The following is a 20,705-nucleotide window of genomic DNA, read 5'->3' on the forward strand; positions in this document are numbered from 1 at the left end:
CATTTCTTTATTAACTAGTATTGGGTCATCAGAGGAGAAGCTAAGTCTCTATCTTAACAACACAAAAAATAAATATTTGGAGTAGACTGATTGCGAATCATAAAAGATTAATGAACTGTCATGTGTTTGACATTTTTTTAATTCAATATTAAACCTTTTAAATATTAAAGTTGTTGCTCTAAGAGGTAAAATCCGATTGAGGACAGGGTGTACCGACACTGCAGGTGCGCAGTAGAATCTCTAAAGCACTTATTTGTAGAATGCCTTGCATTAACGGAGTTGCATAGTCAAGTTTTGAGTACATTTCTATGGAATACATTTTTTTATCATAAGATTATTTTTGGAGACTTCTTTTAAATTTCCAGTAAACATGAATATCACGGTAATAAGGGTTTTAAATTTTGTTTCAATCAAATGGTTTAAAGTGTGATTTTGTAAAAATGTGCTGTATATTGCATTGTGTAAAAAGTTGCAAAACAAAGATACGCAAAAAAACTGCTACACTTTTGAAATGTGGTTGTAGGCTAGCACACAATTGTAACTCATGTGGGTGCAATGGTGCTGGCAGTGGTGGTGCTGTTGGTGTTCTGAATGCCACGTAAGGATGTGATTTGCTTTCTGATCTGTGACAGAAAAGCTGTTTCCCAAAGAAACTGTACTGGGAGTGAGCATCTATTAATACTGCAGCCTCTGCATCTGTGGTGTCATCATCTTTGTCCTCCCCATTATCACTTCCTTTCAACAGCAACACTTGTTCCTGTCTGGACTCTGATGGCTTTTAATCCCACTGCTGTTCAGCTTCTCCATATTTGTTTTTCCTTGATCTTCAGCAGATGAGATTTGCACATCCCCATTTTCTGCATCTGAAATAGTATATGAAACTGAATGGGAAACTTTCACTGCTAGTCTCGGTGGATGTTCAGTGTCATGGTGCAATGCCCAGATTATTTCCTGTACTAGTGCATACGCCCAAGAGCTCCTTGTGACGGTGTGGAACATAAGTTAGATGACACATTTCATATGTAATTTTGGCTTCCCCAGTGCACCTAGTAAGTACAGCTGCAGGAGTGAGACGATCACAAGCAGCATGTCTCCCACTGACTCTGGCTTGTTTGGCTGCTGTCATGTTGTTCCAAATGTGCCATGCACTCACTAACAGATATGTCACCCGCTTTCGCAAATCACTGCGGCTCCCTACGAGAAAAATCAGGCAATCATGGCTCTCACACAAGACTAAACCCAAGGATTCCCACTTCCTCCCACACTTCGTCCCAGTTCTCCCCTGATGTCAGGTGTCACGTACACACTCACTTGAAGCAACAGACTCAAGAGGAGCAGCTATGTAGATCTGCAGGAGACCCCGCCGCCCTTCCCCCAATATGTTGGAGACTTGAGACCGTGCCGTGTTCCTAACAACTAGATGAGGACTGTTTTTTTTTTTTGGATTGAGGCCAGGACCGAGCCCCACACACACTAGAAAAATATTTACTAAAAGGATCCTGCGCCTCACTTTATCGCCTTTTCTAGTGAGATAAATGCTCACAATTGCCCCTAGAGGGTGTGCAACTCCACAGTTCAAGCCAAAAGACAGTTCTGGACCATTGAAAATTGAAAAAAATGTATATATTTATTTTAATTATACCATATTTCAGTCTATTTTTTAAAAAAACATATACAACCTGAATAGGGTTGCAATGTACACCTTTTTGTAAAAATTTTGTAGAAAAATATTATCTAACATACATTACCTACGTAAAACAACACACCAAGTGTTGACACAAATCAGAAAAAGGAAAAAAGAAAAAAAGGAGAAGAAAAGCAAGTGATAATTAACTAGTAACACTAGGTTCAACACAAACGACCTCCACCTAAATATTATCACTAACACAATTCATCAACACATACACAATGCGCAAAAAAGTACATTTACATAAAATCACATTAAGAACCTACAAACAAATTCTGAAAAAAGCAAACAATGCTACTAGTAAAGCTATATACGTGTAACATTTAGCTGCCTAGTACTTAATCCCTAGGTAAGTTCGGATTGCTCAGTAAATATTTAATAAATGCAAGCTGTTAATGCTCTATTACAGCCGTGTCTTGATCACATGGTATCTTCGTCCCGACATGTTTCTTTCCCTAAATATGTGGATCTTGTGCAGGGAAATTCTTCAGGGGTATTGCTTCAGAAAGACGAACAGTATAACATTAAACACAGTTGTATAATGTTGGTTCCTTATAAAGAAACTTGGTTTGGCCAGGAGTTGCAGCCCTCGAGGGTTTCCATCTTGTTATAATTGACTATAACCTTATGGAAAAAGGAAGGAGAAGAAAAAGAAAAAGAAATGGACACACCATAAAAGTAGGTTGTGTTGGACTCAGAACAAAGTCAAGCATACTTCTCGACCTTAGTTTATAATTAACTCGGTGAGGCTTACCAAACTACAAACTTATACAATAGTAAGAAGTGTGAGGAGCGCTTCTTTTAAGTAGGGCGCTGATTCCCTAAAGGGAAAGGAAGAGAAAATAACAACAGGTCAGTGTTGCATCTGGACAAGGCGATTTTTCACTGTAAAACAAGGTACGGGTAGCACCGGAAACCTGCACCACAGTTATCCATAGAATTACCAAGGTGCACCGAAAAGGCTTGTCTTACTTCAACTGGGCATCTAATCAACAGTGGGATTCAAGAATACTCATGGGTTCATAATAGAGGACTTGTATAGCCATAAGAATATGGCAGGACTAAGTCTCAATAAGTAATACTAAGGGTCAGGGGATGGAAACAAGAACCTTAGATCACAAAAAGCAGTAAACAGTGGGTAAAGGTGTGTATACAGACAGTTGGAATGTCTAGTAAGAATACAGCCAGCCAATTAGTGTACTTGCTCCCGTACTTAGCTGATGTCAGAAAAAGCTTACTGCCTTATCAAAGACCCCAGTAAACATACCTATTTAATTGCAACAAGTGCAAATCATTAAATATTTGTTAGGAAGACAAGTAGAACGCATACCTGACAGGGCGTGAGGAAAAGTCCCTTCTTGATCAGGTTTTCCTGCATGTCTCTGTGGCCGTTTTCCATGGAGTGTCAGCTGCTGGTTAGATTCTGCTGTGTGGGTTCTAGTATCAAGATCTTTTAGTGGAGCTGTTAAATCAAATGAAATAGTGCAAAAAATGAACACTATTTCTAACTGCAGCCCGCATGTCTTCATCTCCATTTTTCAATGAATATGGTTATTATTTAATGTATTAGAAACGTTGTTGTTATAATAGCGCCATGCACGATGGCCCACGATTTTGGGTCGGTGCGAGGAGCCTCCTGCAATAGATACCTCTAGTCATTGTAAAGCCATGCTCGCACTGGCTGCGTGCGTGGACTTCACAAGAAATGCGGCCAATGCAAATGTTTACAGCTGTTCGTAATGAATACGATACTCCCACGTGTGCTAGTGGAAACTGAAACTCAACCTGCCTGCATTCACCCGAAACGAGTGAATGCAAATCTGTTCATATACGGGTGTCAATTCAGATTTTACTAAAGCTGGCTATGCACAGAAAAATATAACGGCCAGTTTCTTACCTTGCAGCTAGTTTTCCATGCTGCTGATTCTTCGCGTGCGTGATTGCTCCCTATTAGCCGTCGGATCTGGTCGAATGGGCCCCTCTGCAGTCACACTGCTTAAAGCCTCGCTCTACCGGAAGTGAGAAGTTAGGCTCCTGTGTCAAACAGGGGGCATGAACACTAGTACGTCCAAACGCGTGCGCGTTTTTGTATTCACTAAGCCTCCATGGTAGGGCAGTGGTAAAGCATACCTGCTATGGAATGAAAGAAGCAAAAGCAGGTGGGGACCTGATTCTGGCTCGTGACTGAATACCAAAATTAGCACAGTGGATATCTATAATATATTGTAAATCTTGCAACTTGCTGTGTGCTCTCAGATAAATATAATATAGAATGAAACTCCTTTGTTGTTAATCAAGTGGCGAATATGCCTAGCCATTCGTGTCCCTGTACTCAATCTAAATTTCTTAAATATGGCATTTTGCCACTTCATGTAGCATACTTGATCTGATAATAAGGAATGGATTCAGAAATTGGTATATAATAAACATGTCTGACAAAAATGTCTGAACAGAAAAAACCTTATATGCATAAATTGGCCTTATTTCTTGCAGTATATGGGACCTGTATTTGCCCTTCTTTACAAAGACTTCCAGTCCACCAATTCATTTAAGCCGGTGTCAACTGAATTGCACAGGTAAATGAGTCTTTGTTCCTGATTGATACGTTTTTCTTATTGACTAATGTTGGTTCTGTTGAATCTAACTGTAGGAGTATGCTCCACGTGAGTGACTCAGGTGTGTGGTCCATGGCCAAAAACTGGCCTACCATTGAGGCTGTTGTGTTGCGATTATGTATGCAACTTTTATGTTCTGTAATCTCTGTTTAACTTTCCTTTCGGTCATCCCAATATAGATTTTCCGGCACGGGCACCAAATGACAAAAATAACCATTTTTGAGTTGCAATTCGTAAGTGACGTTGTAGCCATGGTCTCTTCAGACCTAAATCTACGTCTTTGGTGCGTTTGGTACTTGCACAACAACTGCAATTGCCACAAGGAGTGTGACCTATAGGTTTGCTCATGCCCCAGGATTCGGTGACCGTTTTTTGGGGTTGTTTAGCAGAGATGTCATTTCTGGTCACAAGATCTTTGATGTTTGGACCTCTTTTAAACGCGCATAATGGGCGTTGAAGAGGGCATTCACCTCCACTCAATATGTGCCAGTTACGTTTAATAATGGCATTAACCTTATTAGAAAGTGGGTTAAAGGTACTCACGAAAACTATTTGATCTTCAGTTTTCGCCTTTGTCCTGTATTCCAAGAGAGCTTCTCTGTTATTATTCCTGGCCCGTTTCCAGGCTGTTTTTACAATCTTTTTAGGGTAACCTCTTGCTGTTAATTTGGCACCTAAAGTTGCTGCTTCGTTTTCAAACGTACTGGTGTCGGAACTATTGCGCTTTAATCTAAAGAATTGTCCTACAGGGAGATTTTCTCTTGTATGTCTCGGGTGACAACTATCAAACTGGAGCAGAGAGTTACGATCTGTTGCTTTGTGGTATGGTTTTACCTTTAAGGTGTTGTCAACGGTATCGGCCCAGATGGTTAAATCAAGAAAGTTGATCTCATTAGCACTGCTTGTAGCTGTGAATTTCAGAAATGTATTCTGTTTAATGAGCCAGTTCAAGAAGGCTTCTAGTTCGGGAACACTCCCATCCCAAATTAGTGGAATGTCATCTATGAACCTTCACCAAATCTGTAGATGGGAAAAAATGGGTTGGAGAGGTCATAGATGACATTTTTCTCGAAGTATTCAACAAACAGGTTTGCTGCCGACGGGGCCACTGATGACCCCATCGCTGTCCCGTGAATTTGATGGAACAATTCCTGATTGAAGCTGAAAAAGTTCTCTTTCAAAGCCATGGAAGCGCACCATAGAATGAAGCTGTTTGGACACTCACCTTCTGTTCTTTTAGTTAAAAGGACATCTTCAAGTACCTCTAGGGTAAGATCTTGAGGAATACATGTATAAAGTGACACGATGTCAAGACTCACTAACAATTGTGTTTGATTATTGAATGGGTAATTCTCGATTATTGTGATAACCTCTGTAGTATCCTGAATATAGGAATACATTTCTCGCACAAAAGGTTTTAAGTAGGCGTCTGCAAATTTAGACAAAGGTTCTAAAAGTGAACCTAAACTGGACACAATTGGGTGTCAAGGAGGGTTGGCTAGTGATTTGTGAATTTTGGGTAAAATGTAGAACTGGGGTATGGTCAGTTTTTTTGCCAGTAAAAATTCCTGTTCTTGTTTCCATATCCACCCTCTATCGAGAGCTTTATTGATTTTGTCTTCGATCATGGACTTCATTCGAGGTGTTGGATCTTCTTGAACTTTCTTATAGAATGTCTGGTCTTCCAGTTGTCGTTTACATTCTAAAATGTAAGCTTCCCGGTCTAACAGTACAATAGCACCGCCTTTGTCTGCTTTACGCACTACTATCTCGGTGTTATTCTTCAAGCATTTTAGAGCTATACGTTCTGCGCGTGTTAAATTTTGAAATTGATGTGTAGTGGTGTTGTTTTGTTCCAACAATTTTAGTTCTGACAAAACTCTTTTCTCAAAGACCTGTGTTTCTGGTGTCTGACTTGTTGTAGGGGGACAGAAACTCGAAGGGTTCTTTAGACCACTATTATTTGGCTCCTTGTCATAAGCATTTTCGTGGAAAAATTGTTTCAGATGTATCTTGCGGAATAACTGATGAATTTCTGTTCGTAGTTTAAACCCGTCATAGGGTGTGGTTGGTACGAAGCCTAAACCTTTATTCAGTAATGCTTCTTCTATTTTGGACGGGGTATATTTTGATAGATTTACTAGTAACCCCTGGTGCTCCTGAGTTGGTGTGGGGCATAATCCCAGTCCTCGTGTTGCGCTTCTTCCGCTAAAAAACGCTGCCTTTGAGGTGGGGGGCCTGCTCGCCCTCTATTAGGTCTAGTGTACATGGGGCGTCCACCACTGTTCTGTCTGCCTCGTTCCTGTTGTCTAGTAGGTCTACTACTATTCCTTTTACCCCTTGGAAATGAAGTACTCTCATCACATGAAGATCCAGATGTATATGAGGTATTGCCAAAGTTCACTTTCCGTTGTTTTGGGAACTGACCTGCTAGATTTTTAAATGGATCATATCCTTCCTGCGTGTATTTGAAGGCTTTTTCATGTGAGAACTCTGTGAGATCTTTTTTCATCCTCTTTATCCTGTCTTTCGTTGTGTATTTTTTAAAATATGCCATCTCTTTCAAAATGTCATCTAATCTCCGTTGGTACATATCTAGGGGGACTAGTTTCTTAATTTCTGCTTCCATAGTTGCTAATTCTGCTGTAATTTTGATAGACATTTCTTCGGCCGTATCTATTATTAGAATTAGCCAGTCCCTCCCACATTTATTAGCTATATAGCTCCATTTGATGACAAAATCTTTGTTGTCTAAAAATAACCTTGGTTCGTTATGAACCACGAGTCCTTGTGGGAGGGTACCTGCTCTTAAATATTCTATCATGATAGAACCATGGAGCTCTGTTCTGATGAGACGTTTCTTTAGCTGTAATAACTCATCCCAATTACTTAAATTAGAAATGAATGAGCCTTCGCCCTCTGCTGAAAAAATAGATGCTCTTGCTAGAAGTTCAGTGACATATTTGTCATCGAAACTAATCATTTTATCTGCACTCATTGTTGATTGGTTTATAATTGAGTATTAGATGGAAAAAATTACTTTCTAATGAATCTGACTGGAGAAAAAAAACTCTCTGGGGCGTTGTTTTTCGACACACCCGTCCTTCTTCAACATGACCTGTATACATGTTATAGTCTCACCCTTTTGGGAATACAATTGAACAACCCACACCAACCATTGCGCCAATACCGCAGCGTGTGTTCTAAAGAAGAAACCCATTGATGCAACCGTACCGAATGTATCCCCAAAGTGATAACAACCTAAGGACGGAACTTCCTGAAGGAATATGAGAAAGAGTCAAGAAAATAAGTTAGTGCTGTCATCAAAAGTATTTACGACGTGCGAGACACTGACTGAGGAGAATGTATAGATCCTAAAGAAACTAATGACAAAGTAAAGAATCAAGTCAACTTTTAAATATAAATAAGATAACTTGTGCACAAAGTGCTAAAGAGAATCAACCATTCAATAAATGTACAGATGCTGAAACGCAAGGAAGACTAAGTCATCATAGAAGCTGACTATACGTAGTGAATAGACGCAGGCGTAGCCGCCATTGTTTAGAAGCTGGACATTGATATCATGTATTTACTAAGCCAGGACCTATGAAGCGGGAAGGGAAAACTGTGTTGCAGCAAGAATAAGCAGAATCGTGGAGCTGCAAGACGTGGTTGTCTGGCCTGGAGTCAAGACTGAAGCAGCCAAGGGCCTTATATTTGAAGACCAATGAGAAACTGTATATCTAGTGTTTCTGAAGATTACATGTTTTAGAGGAAGGCATATGTTCTCCACCTGATAGTGGGCAGCCAATCACAATCCTAGTTTCTATAGAAAGTATACTTAGATGTTGCCCTTAGCCAGACCCGACCCTTGATAGGTTTTTCTTTATTGCCAAGTAGTATGACCTCACTTCTATTATTTTTGATTTAAATACTATGTTTTATGTAAAGATCGCTGAGAAATACTGAGCGTATGTCCGTTGATGTTCGTTGTAAACTCCTTGCTTTAGATAATTGTTAATAAAACAGTACTTTGCCATCTTCCTGAGTTGGTTCGGTTATTTTGAGTTATTCTGTATGATCCCATCCATTACATGCACGTTCCTAAAGGACCATAAGCTCAGGTGGTAGCAGAGGATGGTCTAAAGATCCAAACTGGTTCTGCTCCAGAGTTTCGGACGATCCGGCACCCTCTGCCATTAGCTGGAAGAGCATAGAGTTTCTTGTGGAGAGCGGCCAAATAGAATTAAACTTGCAAGAAAAACCGAGACGGTGAGCAGGTACCCCTTTGAAGAAAAAGATGAAGTGGTCGAATTGAAGGAGGAGTCGATACTGAAGTCGATTAAAGAATGGTAAGTAGACTAACTGGAATGGCAAAATAAAGGGACAGGATTGTGATCGTTTTGAGTAACGGGGAATATTGTAAAGATAAGAGAGACTGCTTCTGAGTCAGAATTCAACGGAATTAGAAGGAGACATTTGAAACTCCAACAGGAGTAGAAATAGAGAAAAAAGCACAGGTCAGGACCCTGTAAGGGAAAAGTAAAGGCCACAGAACAGGTGAGAACAGTGTTTTATAATGTGTAATGTGTGACTAATATAAATGTTGTTTGTTGAGTAAAATATCGAGGAGCAATACAATTATGTAGAGTTGAAAAAGTAACAGTGACTAAAGATAAAGTGTAGCAAAATGATTGGAGCCAATCAAAAGAATAGATAGGACATTGAAATAAGAGGATTGAAAAGCAAATGATGGTGCCTGCTCATATTTGTTGTTTTTAAATGTTAAAAGTGGTGATTTAAGTTCAAATAAAAGGTTTAGTTAATGATCTTGTAAGTATTGACAGTCAATTGTGACTTGTCATTATGTGGGATACTCCTCTCATGCACCTATGCAAGACACTGCCAAAACATGTGCCCAAGCTCAAACAGTTCGGAAGACAATATAAGGAAGATATTCATAAGTTCATACAAGACAAGGAAGAAAAAAGAGAACGGTCGAATTTGTCGACGGACATAGACAGAGAAAGCAAGAGATGGAAAGGAGAAAAGGATAAGGCTGATGAGGTAGCACTCCTACAAAAACAAATGGATGGGAGGACAGATAATGCTCAAGATAGATGGGAAAAGTATTGAGGAAGTTAGGCAAAGAGAAGATAAGGATGTAGAAGAAAGGAAGGATAAGGAATGAGAGAAGAGATTAAAGTAGGATGAGCAGAGAAGGAAAAGTAAGGATCGCTGAGAACAGATATAACAGGAAAAACAAGAGAAAGTTGAAAAGTGGCAGAAGTACAAAGAAAGTATGACAATAGACAAAGAGTGATAGAAGAAAGGGACAGAAAGGAAAGAAAGAGAGAAGAGGAAGAAGCGCAAAAGGTGAGGGACATAAGATTACAGAGACAAAGGAAGAAGAGGAAAGAAGCGACGGAGTAAGGAGGGAAGAAAGAAGGCAAGAGGAAGAAAATAGAAGAGATGCGAGAAAGCAAAGGGAAGTAGATGAAGAAATAGAACAAAACAGAAGGCAGCAAGGTATTGATACTAGTCTTATTCAAAAAGAACAAATGAGACCGAGCCCAGGAATACGATGGGAGAGAGAGAAAGATATTCCCCCAATAAAGGAGAAGATGCTAGAAGCACCTAGTCCTATCAGTAATTCAGAGGAGAAAGCGAGCATGGAACTCGAGGGAACGATGATCCATCCCCAGTATCTCAATCACAAAGTGAGGCCGGAAATCTCTTTAGTGATGAAGGCAGACCATTGTCCTTAAGTAGATTAGATTTAGACCAGGAAGGGGAGAATAGCCAAACCACCTGGGGTTTAGCAATATCTGACAAAGAAAGAGAGTTCAGTCTTAGGGCAGAAGGATGGAGCGCGTGCGCCCATGTAGGAAACCCGCCATTATATAAGGAGGTGAGATGGTCGGATCTGGAACATCCTAAAGAAAGAACGCCAGATCTCATTTCATGCCCTGAGTTTCCCCAAAGACGATCACATAGTGAGAAGGGAGAGGCCCCAACATATGTAAGCAGGTTAAGGTCATTGCCAGCAAGGAGACAGACAGAAACGGGCGTCCCTTCCATGGATAGACTAATAGCGGGATCCGACTATGTGATGGGGTTCACTCTGTTGGGAGCAAGAACTCAATAAAACCATGGCCACAGATGGACAAGGATAACTTAAAATGCAAGCTCCCTAGTTTGAGTTTGGCGGTTGGGAAATAGATATAAGAATTAGAGAAAAAGACAGAAGGAAATATATGCTGGCCAAAGGGCACATAAAAGGTCTCCTGGCAGCCATTCTTGGAGCTAGGGCTGATGATATATGGAGGCAAGCAGGATATTCAAGTGTGACTGCACCAAACACAGCGCATAATGGAGCGCCATTTAATAATTGTAGGGCAGATGCTTGGAGGTCTCTCAGGCTACAGCACCCTGACACATCAGATATGGGTGCAATTATGACACTTAAAATGAAAGATTTCAGAATAAGCAAGGTGGGTTTCAAAATACACTGAACGAGATCCAGAGTGCTCAGGGAGGATATAACCAAGGAGGATTTACCAGAAGGGCTCCCCAATTATGTTGGAATTGTAGAATGACAGGAGATATTGGGGCGCGTATGTGAGAGATGAGGGAGTGTACCAAATGGCCAGTTCTCCAGAGGGGTGACAGATTATCGACCACCATACAGCACACAGACGAGAGATGGCTTTGTCCAGGATCACACATCTTATCAGGCACAAGCACCACGAGTACAGCAGGTACCACTGCAGGGACAAGTGCAAATGAATACACCCCAGTCGCAACAGGCCCCTATTCAGACAGAGCATTATGCGACTACAGGACAAGTGCTAACACCTAGAATAGGAGGTCGTCACAGTGGTAGGAGGACATCCTTTCACAGGGACGGGGATGACCTTTTACCCGCAATAGGATGGCTCACAGGGTGACTTGATGTGTTCAGTGTATACAAGAGCAATTTCACCACTAGCTTTTCACCTTCCCAGCACATAGGCCGTGGAATGAATACTCTGTGAGTAATGATAACTTTCACTCAGCTGTATCTGTCAACATCAATTCAGGTATCACAGAAACATATTTTAATAGTTATACACAGCAATTCTAAAAAGACCATGTGTTGGAAAACCACATGAATAATCTTACTAAAACACAAGAAAGGGCCTGCTCAGGGCCAGTTAAGCAATCAACGTTTTCATGAAGAATACATAACAAGAGACCATCACATGAATCGCATATAGATGGTTATAGCAGCTATCATTGACAAAATAAGTTTACATATGACTTTTATTCTTCAGAAATATGTGATGTTTGTACCATTGGTGATTTTTGGTAAACATGAGGTAGTATCTATTTATCATGACACGTCAACACTTAATCGTGTTTCTGGGGGTAGAGAAACACATGAACTGGTTGGATCCTAATGTAATATGTGTAGTTAACCCCCTTCTTCAGGACGCTATTGGAAGTTAATTCTGAGAACAATTGGTCTATTTGCACTGGACCGTGTGCCCTGCCATTTCTACCTAAGGATAAAAAATAAAAACCAAATCTTAAAACTAGGATACCTATATTATACTTATGACAGTGTTACACTACAAGACAGCAAAAGGAGTAGACATCCCACTGACCTGCTACTCCCGTAGCTCCTTTCAGGTGTGGGAGGATTTAAAAGCTCCTTTGCATAAAGTTTATGTGTCTGAGTGAATCTGTAGCTTAGAACAAAAACGAGAGAGAGAGAGAGAGAGAGAGAGAGAGAGAGAGAGAGAGTGCTTTACTTGTCTGGAATAAGGGAGGTTATAATAAAGTTTAAACCAGGAGCAATTTTACCCCGAGCAAAAAAGTACCCCATGTCTCGAGAAGCTGATGAAGGCATATTTCAGACTATCTCAGCACTGATGTTAGCTTTAAATCTATGTACCAATAAATGGCCAATCTGATACCTCACCATCTGTTCTGCATTGGCATCACCTGCCAAGGCGCAGGCCCTCACCTTGTTTATCAGTGTGTGCTCAACCAGAAACAATAGATGGGAACCTCACATAAGGATGCATTGTGACGACTAATCTATTTGATGACCTCCTCAAAAGGTCGTAGTGTGGAGCAGACATTAGACAGAAGTCACTGACTCAGTGTTAAAACGCCCCTTCTAGAGCTCTGCTGTGAGTTTTGCAATAATGTGTAATATTATTACAGTCCTCAGGTAGCCTGGCAAACAAGTGCAAAGCAGAGTGCCCACTGCTGCCCACTGAGGTCTTCAGGTTGTGCAGTGGCATCTTGTAGCACACCTGCAGTTGGTGGAGTGCATTTTCTGTGTTGATAATCCCAGCTGAAATGAGAGTTGACGCTGACCTCGACCATAATGACTAGTTATTATTTTTATTTTGTTTATTTGAATTAATTGTACTTTACAATATTTACAAATTTAACAGACGCAGTGTATATAAAAAAAAAAAAATAGCAACAAAAATTCATTCCAGTCTCCTCCCCATAGATAATTTCTTTTCTATCCTCTTTCAAATAGACATGCGTTCATTGTATCATGTACACGTTCTTCATTCCACAGTGATCCAAATGAGATCCCTCAGTCGTTAATATTTGGACTATACTTTCCTAACTCGAATTATGTTGTTTTGATTAGAAGGATCTTGTTCATGAATGATACCACTGCTATAACAATTGATGTTTTTTCTCCATTTAACAATGGTGACAACCATTCGTCTCTAGTTAAAATTTGGTTTTTCACCCACAGTGATTCCAAGAAAACATTTCTGATCACCCTCAACTCTTTACAGTCCAATAATAGGTGTTCCAAATGTTCTACCTTTTCACTTATTTTCCAAAAACAGCAATGACTAGACTCCACCAGGCCTCTTTTTTCCAAGTTCTCGTTTGTATGAAGCAAGTTCAATCTCAATGTTAGAAATGTTTCCCGATATAATCTATTCAAGAATTTCACCAAGCAGCTTGCCAGATGGTTTCTTTTTTACATACCCATGAGAGGTTTTTCATCAATTTATAAGTTGATACAGTGTCTTGAGTTTTTATCGAATCCAGACCTCCCAACTTCTGTTTACTCTTGTTGGGTTTCCGACAAGGTCATATTCAGAACAACCTAGTTCCAGCAGTTTAGCTCTGCATTTTCTCGACCACTCATTCATGAGCTTACTTTTGCCCCCCTTTAGTTCCTCGTTTATGATTTTGAAGATTCGTGGGGGGTTAGATTGGATTATTTTCCTAAATAAGGTCATGGTGTTCCAGTCTATCACTGCTTCTAGTGATAGCAGGCCTAGTTCTCTCCGAAAAGTTCTCTCCCAAATATAGCTACCGGTGTTGAGTTTGGCAGGTCCAAAACTCTCTTCCAGAAAATGCCTTCTAGTATGGGCCAGAATTTAGCTTGTATCTCTGCTATTGCTTCTACTCCATAACTGATTGCTGGGACTACCTTCCCTTTATATAAATGTACTATTGGGACTAAGGAGAATCGTCCCTATTTGTTGTTGGTTATAGCAGCTTGAATTGTCAAAGTCTTTGTTTTCTCTCTTAATGAGGTTTGTGTGAAAATCTCCACTTTGTTATTTGACAGCATCACTCCTAGGTACCAAAACGTGTGTACCTGCTCAATCTTTATGCCATCTATATACCATCTTATGTTTTATTTCCTCCTAGCTCCTGTCTCGAAGCATAACATGTTTGTTTTCTCTTCATTTATCTCCAAGTAGTTTATTTGGATATAGTCTTGGAGTGCTTTGAGTTGGTGTTGGAGTCCAATTGCCATCTGATCTATAAGGATCAGATTATCTGCATATAGCAAATGTGTCAATAAAGCTCCTCCAATCGTGGGGGGGAAAGATCTGACCAAAGCCTTGTCGTCTTTTATGTCATTCAGGAAAAAGTTGAACAGGGCGGGGGCCAGATGGCAGTTATATGACTAGTTATTTCACATGCTTACAACATTGTTAATGCCTTTGACCATGAGGTGAATGGCTTCTGCAAAGCATGGAAGCGCACTGTCTTTGCAATTCGCAAGGCAGTGTATGCATTTGATCTAATGTCGCCAGTAACAAAGCCCAAATGCGAACTGCAAGTTTTTCACCATTGTGCCTCAACATCCTACACCTTCTCCACTATTTTAACTCTCCTGTTGCTTCTGCCCTAAGACTCTTATTGTCCAATGTTGGCTTGTGCAGAACTGCATACACCTGCTGACACCTGCTGAATTTCTCAAGGTCTCCTCTATGCTGTCGGAGGAAAGAAAAAGCACCATGTGCGCTGTGATATACATGAAGTCAATGCTCTGACCACTCGTCCACTTGTCCATGGTATAGTGGACTTTGTGTTTCATGGGCTACTTTAGTACCCTAACCTCCAACCTTGGATTAATAACCTACTGGTGCACATGTGGTACTCTGGGAAACAAATATCAGCCTAGAACTTTCCAGCAGTGATCAGATTTTCTTACAAGTTTTTCTTTTTTTAAATTGAAGTGCAGGAGGTCTATTGCCAACATTACAGCCAGTTTAGCAAAAAGCAGGCACTGTCTGTCATGGGACATGTGATATTTTTGTCCATTCTCAAATGACTCCACAACACTAACCTGAAAAATTGGGGTATCACAATATGCCTTGCTGTGGTACAGGGGTTAGGGCTTTCTGCCTCACCTCCTATCACTAATACAACTGCAGCATTAGCAGGGATAATTGTGTGGAATGGTTGAGGTATGCTGCTTGTCTGATAATATGGGGAGGGAGGCACCTCAGATCTTTAAACTTCTTCCCATGTCTGTGTATGGTGATGCACATATGGAACCACATAGATGGGATACCGAAGTTTGTCCTAGTCTTTTCTTGGCACATAGCTTTCCAGCAGAGTTCCCAAGTGGCCAAATGTGGTTGCTGTTTATTCTACATGAAGTAACACTCCCTATGTATATGACCTAATGGTAGGTAGGAAAAAGAAAGAGCTTAGTAAGAATATAAGGGTGGTGCAAATGACAGGCTCTGTAGTCAGGGTGTAATACAGACTCTAGAGAACATTTATTCGAATTGGCATAGCTCATATAGGTACCTAATGACCGTGATGGATGCAGAAAGAATGTTTCAGTTTCTGGAGGGTCGAGACGTAACTTTATTCTGGACCATCATTAAAGCTCCCTTGATTCTGGCTTAACTTCAGGTGCAACCCATTGCAGGTGAGTTTGTGAAGATTACATTTTGCAAAAATATAAAGGCTCTCATTCAGAGAGCATGTTACCAGAACTTAATGTTAAATGGTCGGATGGTATTAATTTGGATTTAAGCTCCATTTAGAGTGCGATTCTAAAGTGTAAATTGTCAAATGCCAGAGGAACCAATGTTTTGCATAATATGGCACTAAAATCTGATCCCTTGCTGTGGCCAACGTAATTTGGGGCTTATTTCACCATATACTGACCAAGCAGATGATTCCATATTCCACTACGAACCGTCTAATTACTACCCAATTTCTCTCATGGATTCATCTAACAAGTTTTTTGTGACTATGATTTTGAGGGAGCTGATACATTGGACAGATAAGGCTGATTGTGGTGATTACTTTCAATCTGGATTTTAAAAGGGAGTCTGAACATCAATAAACTGCCTGATGCTTCACCTTTTGTCCAAGAAGATAAGATTGACTAAAATATTGGTTTGTCGAGCAATTCTTGGATTTGACGCTGCCATGGTGCAAGGTGGCTCCTACAGCCACCCCACATAGTTATGTGGGTGGTTCTGAGCCCAGGTCTTAAGAGATGCTAAGGGAACTATGGGCTAGGGAAGAGGGTGAATACAGCGGGTCACATGAGTTGGGGCTTCGGCAGTTGGCCATTATGTGATAGTAGAATAAAGACATGTCTTTCACCATCTCTGTGTCTGCGTGATCCATGGACTTGTGAGAGCCGACACACCGCGTTGTGAGTGGGAGCAAATGAGGCCATTGAAAAGAGACAGACACCAAGTACCGAGAATAACAGATATGATTCATCTGCTGCATGGAGACAATTATTTTTCAAAGCTAGATCTCACAAAGGGATACCATCAAGTTGAAATTGCCCCGGAATCCAGATACATTGTGACTCACCTAGGACCTTTTCAATACAAAAGACTCAGCTTTAGTATTTCATCGGTAGCAGAGATCTTTCAGGAAGAAGTGCATAAGGTCATCCATCATGTCCCAAACTGTCTGAACTACTCAGATGATGTATTAGTTTACGGAAAGACCAAAGAAGAACATGATGCAGCTCTACGGAAAGTGTGTACAACATTCAAAACAGCTGGTCTCACGCTCAATAGAAGTGTGAGTTCCGGAATGTCTCTCTGAGATTGTTTGGACACATATTTTCAGAATAGGGAATGAGACCTGACCCTGAAAAAGTGGCAGCCCTCAACTCAACCCAACCACCACATAACATATCAGAACTATGATTGTTTCTTGCTTTGGCCAGTTAGTGCTCTCGATACATACAAGACTATGCAACAGTAATTAATCCACTAAGCCTCCTCACACATAAGAACCACGCATTTGAGTGGTCTACAGATTGTCAAACAGCTTTTGAAACTATTTGTGACAATATCACAAGAGCAGAAAACATGTCATACTTTGACGGAGAAAAGAAAACTGAAGTAATAGAGGATACCAGCCCAATGGGACTTGGTGCCATATTAACACAAGGCAACCCAGCAGAACCAAATTAAAAATGTTTAGTGGCCTACGCAAGCAGGAGCCTCACAACGACAGAAGAAGCCTACTCACAGGCAGAAAAATAAAGTTTAGCACTGGTATGGGCTTGTAAATATTTTCATCTTTTTCGATATGGCAAGGCTTTTACCGTCATCAATGATCCCTAAGCACTCCTTTCTATCTTCGGTGATTGAACCAAAGTCAAGAATGCCCTCCAAAAATAGCAAGGTGAGGACTATGCCTTTTAGATTACAAATTCAACATCATACACCACCCTGGAAAAGAAAAGAACCCTGCAGATAACCTTTCAAGGCACCCTGCTGGGCCAGCCTGTGCCAGTCCCTCCATCGCTGATAATTACATCAATTACCTAATACATCATCTTCAACCGCTGCCAGTGGAATGGACTACTCTCAGTAAAGAATTAGAAAATGACAAAGCTCTAGCCATGATTACTCACTGCATACATACTGACAGGATGTCTCATGCCAAATAACAAGCCAAATTAGAAAAAGAGACAGTGAAAGAAGACATCAAGGCTTTGGAACTCGTGAAGGATGATCTGACATTAATTGAGAACCACATACTTATGAAAGGATCAACAATTGTCATTCCCTGAACACTAAGAGAACGTGTGATTGTGCTAGCACATGAGCGTCATCGCGGACTAGCGTCCACAAAATGCCTCCTGAGGGAAAAGGTTTTGTTTCCAAAACTAGACACTCTAGTGGAACAAGTGGTGGGAAAATGTGATCTATGCGTATTAGTGGCTCCCAAGCCACCCCCAAATCCCTTACAAATGTCGACACTACCCGGAGGTGTCTGGGAGGAGGTGGCAGTTGATTTGTTTGAGCCCCTGAAAAATAGTTGTAGTGCTTATTGATTAACATTCGAGATTTCCGGATGCGCAGATCATAGATTCCACATCAGCAAACTGTCATTTCCAGCACTAAACCAAATGCTATCTGTCTATGGCATACCGAAAATATTGAAATCAGATAATGGACCCCAATCACAAGTTATGTTTTTGAAAACCTTGCCAAATATATAGGTTTCATTCACCATAAAATAACGCTGCAATGGCCTCAGGCTAATGAAATTGTGGAGCGATTCATAGCAAATGTCAAGAAATCTTTACAGATAGCCCATCTGATCAACAAACCCTTGGAACAAGCACTATATCAGTTACTACGGGACTATTGGCACACTCTTTATAGCACCACGGGTGTGAGCCTGTCTGAACTCATGTTTTGATGAATCATAACAACACGGCTACCCGAGAGTCCAAACAAACAACCTGCCACACCACTTGAGAGCTGGGAATGGTCCAGCGACAATGTTGACTACTCAGGCTCGGATGAGTCATACCAAGGTGACAGTGAACCCTCCGACGAGGAAGAAAAACCTGAAGGAAATTGCTCATACGCCTAAGAACCTCCATCCCATGGAAGACCTCAGCACAGCTGCATAAAGCCAATCAATCTGATTGAAGAAATGGGAACTTTAAAAGGGGAGGAGATGTCATGGTGCAAGATGACTCCAGCAGCCACTCCACATCATTATGCGGGTGGCTCTAAGCTCAGGTCGTAAGAGCTAATAAGGGAATTGTGAGCTATGGAAGAGGGCGGGTACAGCGGGTCACGTGGGTTTGGGTTTCGGCAGTTGTACGTTATGTGGTAGTAGAATAAAGACGTGTCTTTACCATCTCTGTCTCTGCGTGATTCACGGCCTTGTGAGAGCCGGTGCACCGTGTTGGGAGTGGGACCCTCACAATGCTTGCTTGAGTGTACTGGCAGATGCAGGCATTTGATTGTGTAGTCTCAGTCAAACTTTGACAGAAAATGCTGGCTTTGGGTTGTACTCCTATGTTGGTTGACAATTTGGAGGCACTACATCGTGAGACAAAGGTTAAGGTTAGGCTGCACAAAGATGGTTCTTTCTCTAGTTGAATCAACACAACCTGTGACTTATTCTAAGGATGTGTGCTGGCACCTTTCTTATTTAATATGTTCATCTGTGACTTAGCCAGACCTTGTTCAGTGTAACTGCTAACCCTCCTAAATTGGGTAACATTTGTATATAACATCTAGTCTATGCCAATGACATTATCATGTGCAATTACGCTCTGATAGGTTTACAGAAGTCATTGGCAGCCTTGAATGAATATCTGAGGAATTTGTGTTTGACTATGAACTGTAACCAGTTAAAAATCATGATTTTCAAACCATCAACAAGTACTGTAAGTAGGAAATCTAATTGGTATGTGAATGGTAGTAAATTGTAGGTAGTAAATAGTTTTCAATATTTGGAAGGTACCTTTTATTCGTCTCTGGTTAAATAGCTCTTCAATAGTGCTGCAAAAGCGGAGTTTCTGGCAGCAGCGTTCATCTTGGCCAGATTGATAGAAAATGTGTTAGATTTTCCATGACACCAGTGTTACAGTTTTATCATTAAAAACTAGTGTCAAAATTGTTGTATTGCTCAGAGCAGTGTGACATGAATCTAGAATAGACAAAATTGGAGGCCTCTTTATGGCAGAAAGTTTTAGTACTGCCACAATGTGTACCGATAGCAGCCAATGAATTGGACCTTGTCTCACTCTAGGCTAGCTGCAGTTGGAGAATTTTGCAGTTATACAATAAGGTTTTGGTTCCTCATCCAAGTAACTAATTTGTGAAACTAAGAGATGAATTGGAGGAAAGCTTTGCCAAAGAATTACAGCAATGGCAGGCAACATGCATTTCTTTATTAACTAGTATTGAGTCATCAGAGGAGAACCTAAGACTCGATCTTAACAACACAAAAAAGACATTTTTTGAGTAGACTGATTGCGAATCTTGAAATATTAATGAACTGTCATGTGTTTGATATTTTTTTAATTCAATATTAAACCTTTTAATACTGTTTCACCTTATTTGATTAAGTATCTGTCGTGAGAGTGTAGGAGTTTTATATTAAGTTATAAATTAAACTTACATCAGAATAAGGAAGTTGTTGCTCTAAGAGGTAAAATCCGATTGAGGACAGGGTGTACCGACACTGCAGGTGCGCAGTAGAATCTCTAAAGCACTTATTTGCAGAATGCCTCGCATTAACTGAGTTGCATAGTCAAGTTTTGAGTACATTTATATGGAATACATTTTTTTATCATCAGTTTATTTTTGGAGACTTCTTTTAAATTTCCAGGAAACATGAATATCACGGTAATAAGGGTTTTAAATTTAATTTCAATCAAATGGTTTAAAGTGTGATTTTGTAAAAATGTGCTGTACATTGCATTGTGTAAAAAGTTGCAAAACAAAGATACTCAAAAAAAAACTGTTAGACTTTTGAATTGCGATTGTAGGCTAGCACACAATTTTGACTCATGTGGGTGGAATGGTGCTGGTAGTGGTGGTGCTGTTGGTGTTCTGAATGCCACGTAAGGATGTGATTTGCTTTCTGATCTGTGACAGAAAAGCTGTTTCCCAAAGAAACTGTACTAAATTGGGAGTGAGCGTCTATTAACACTGCAGCCCCTGCATCTGTGGTGTCATCCTCTTTGTCCTCCCCATATCACTTTCATTCAGCAGCAACAGTTGTGCCTGTCTGGACTCTGATGGCTTTTAATCCCCCTGCTGTTCAGCTTCTCCATGTTTGTTTTTCCTTGATCTTCAGCAGATGAGATTTGCAAATCTCCATCTTCT

General features: G+C 40.6%; 1 long non-coding RNA gene across 2 annotated transcripts; it reads right to left on the reverse strand.

Annotated features, from left to right (window-relative positions):
• Positions 1–1,681: 1,681 nt before the first annotated feature.
• Positions 1,682–3,689, reverse strand: LOC138573635 (uncharacterized). 2 transcript variants are annotated; one of them, XR_011303926.1, is made up of 4 exons: positions 3,585–3,689; positions 3,018–3,149; positions 2,442–2,508; positions 1,682–2,311 (listed from the first exon to the last, which is right to left on the reverse strand). It is a non-coding gene; the product is annotated as an uncharacterized lncRNA (long non-coding RNA). The 2 variants fall into 2 exon arrangements; XR_011303924.1 differs by having other exon boundaries at positions 1,682–2,508.
• Between the last annotated feature and the right edge of the window lie 17,016 nt (positions 3,690–20,705).

Source organism: Ambystoma mexicanum, chromosome 1p (genome assembly GCF_040938575.1).
Source record: "Ambystoma mexicanum isolate Mex_15411 chromosome 1p, UKY_AmexF1_1, whole genome shotgun sequence".
NCBI classification, from domain to species: domain Eukaryota; kingdom Metazoa; phylum Chordata; class Amphibia; order Caudata; family Ambystomatidae; genus Ambystoma; species Ambystoma mexicanum.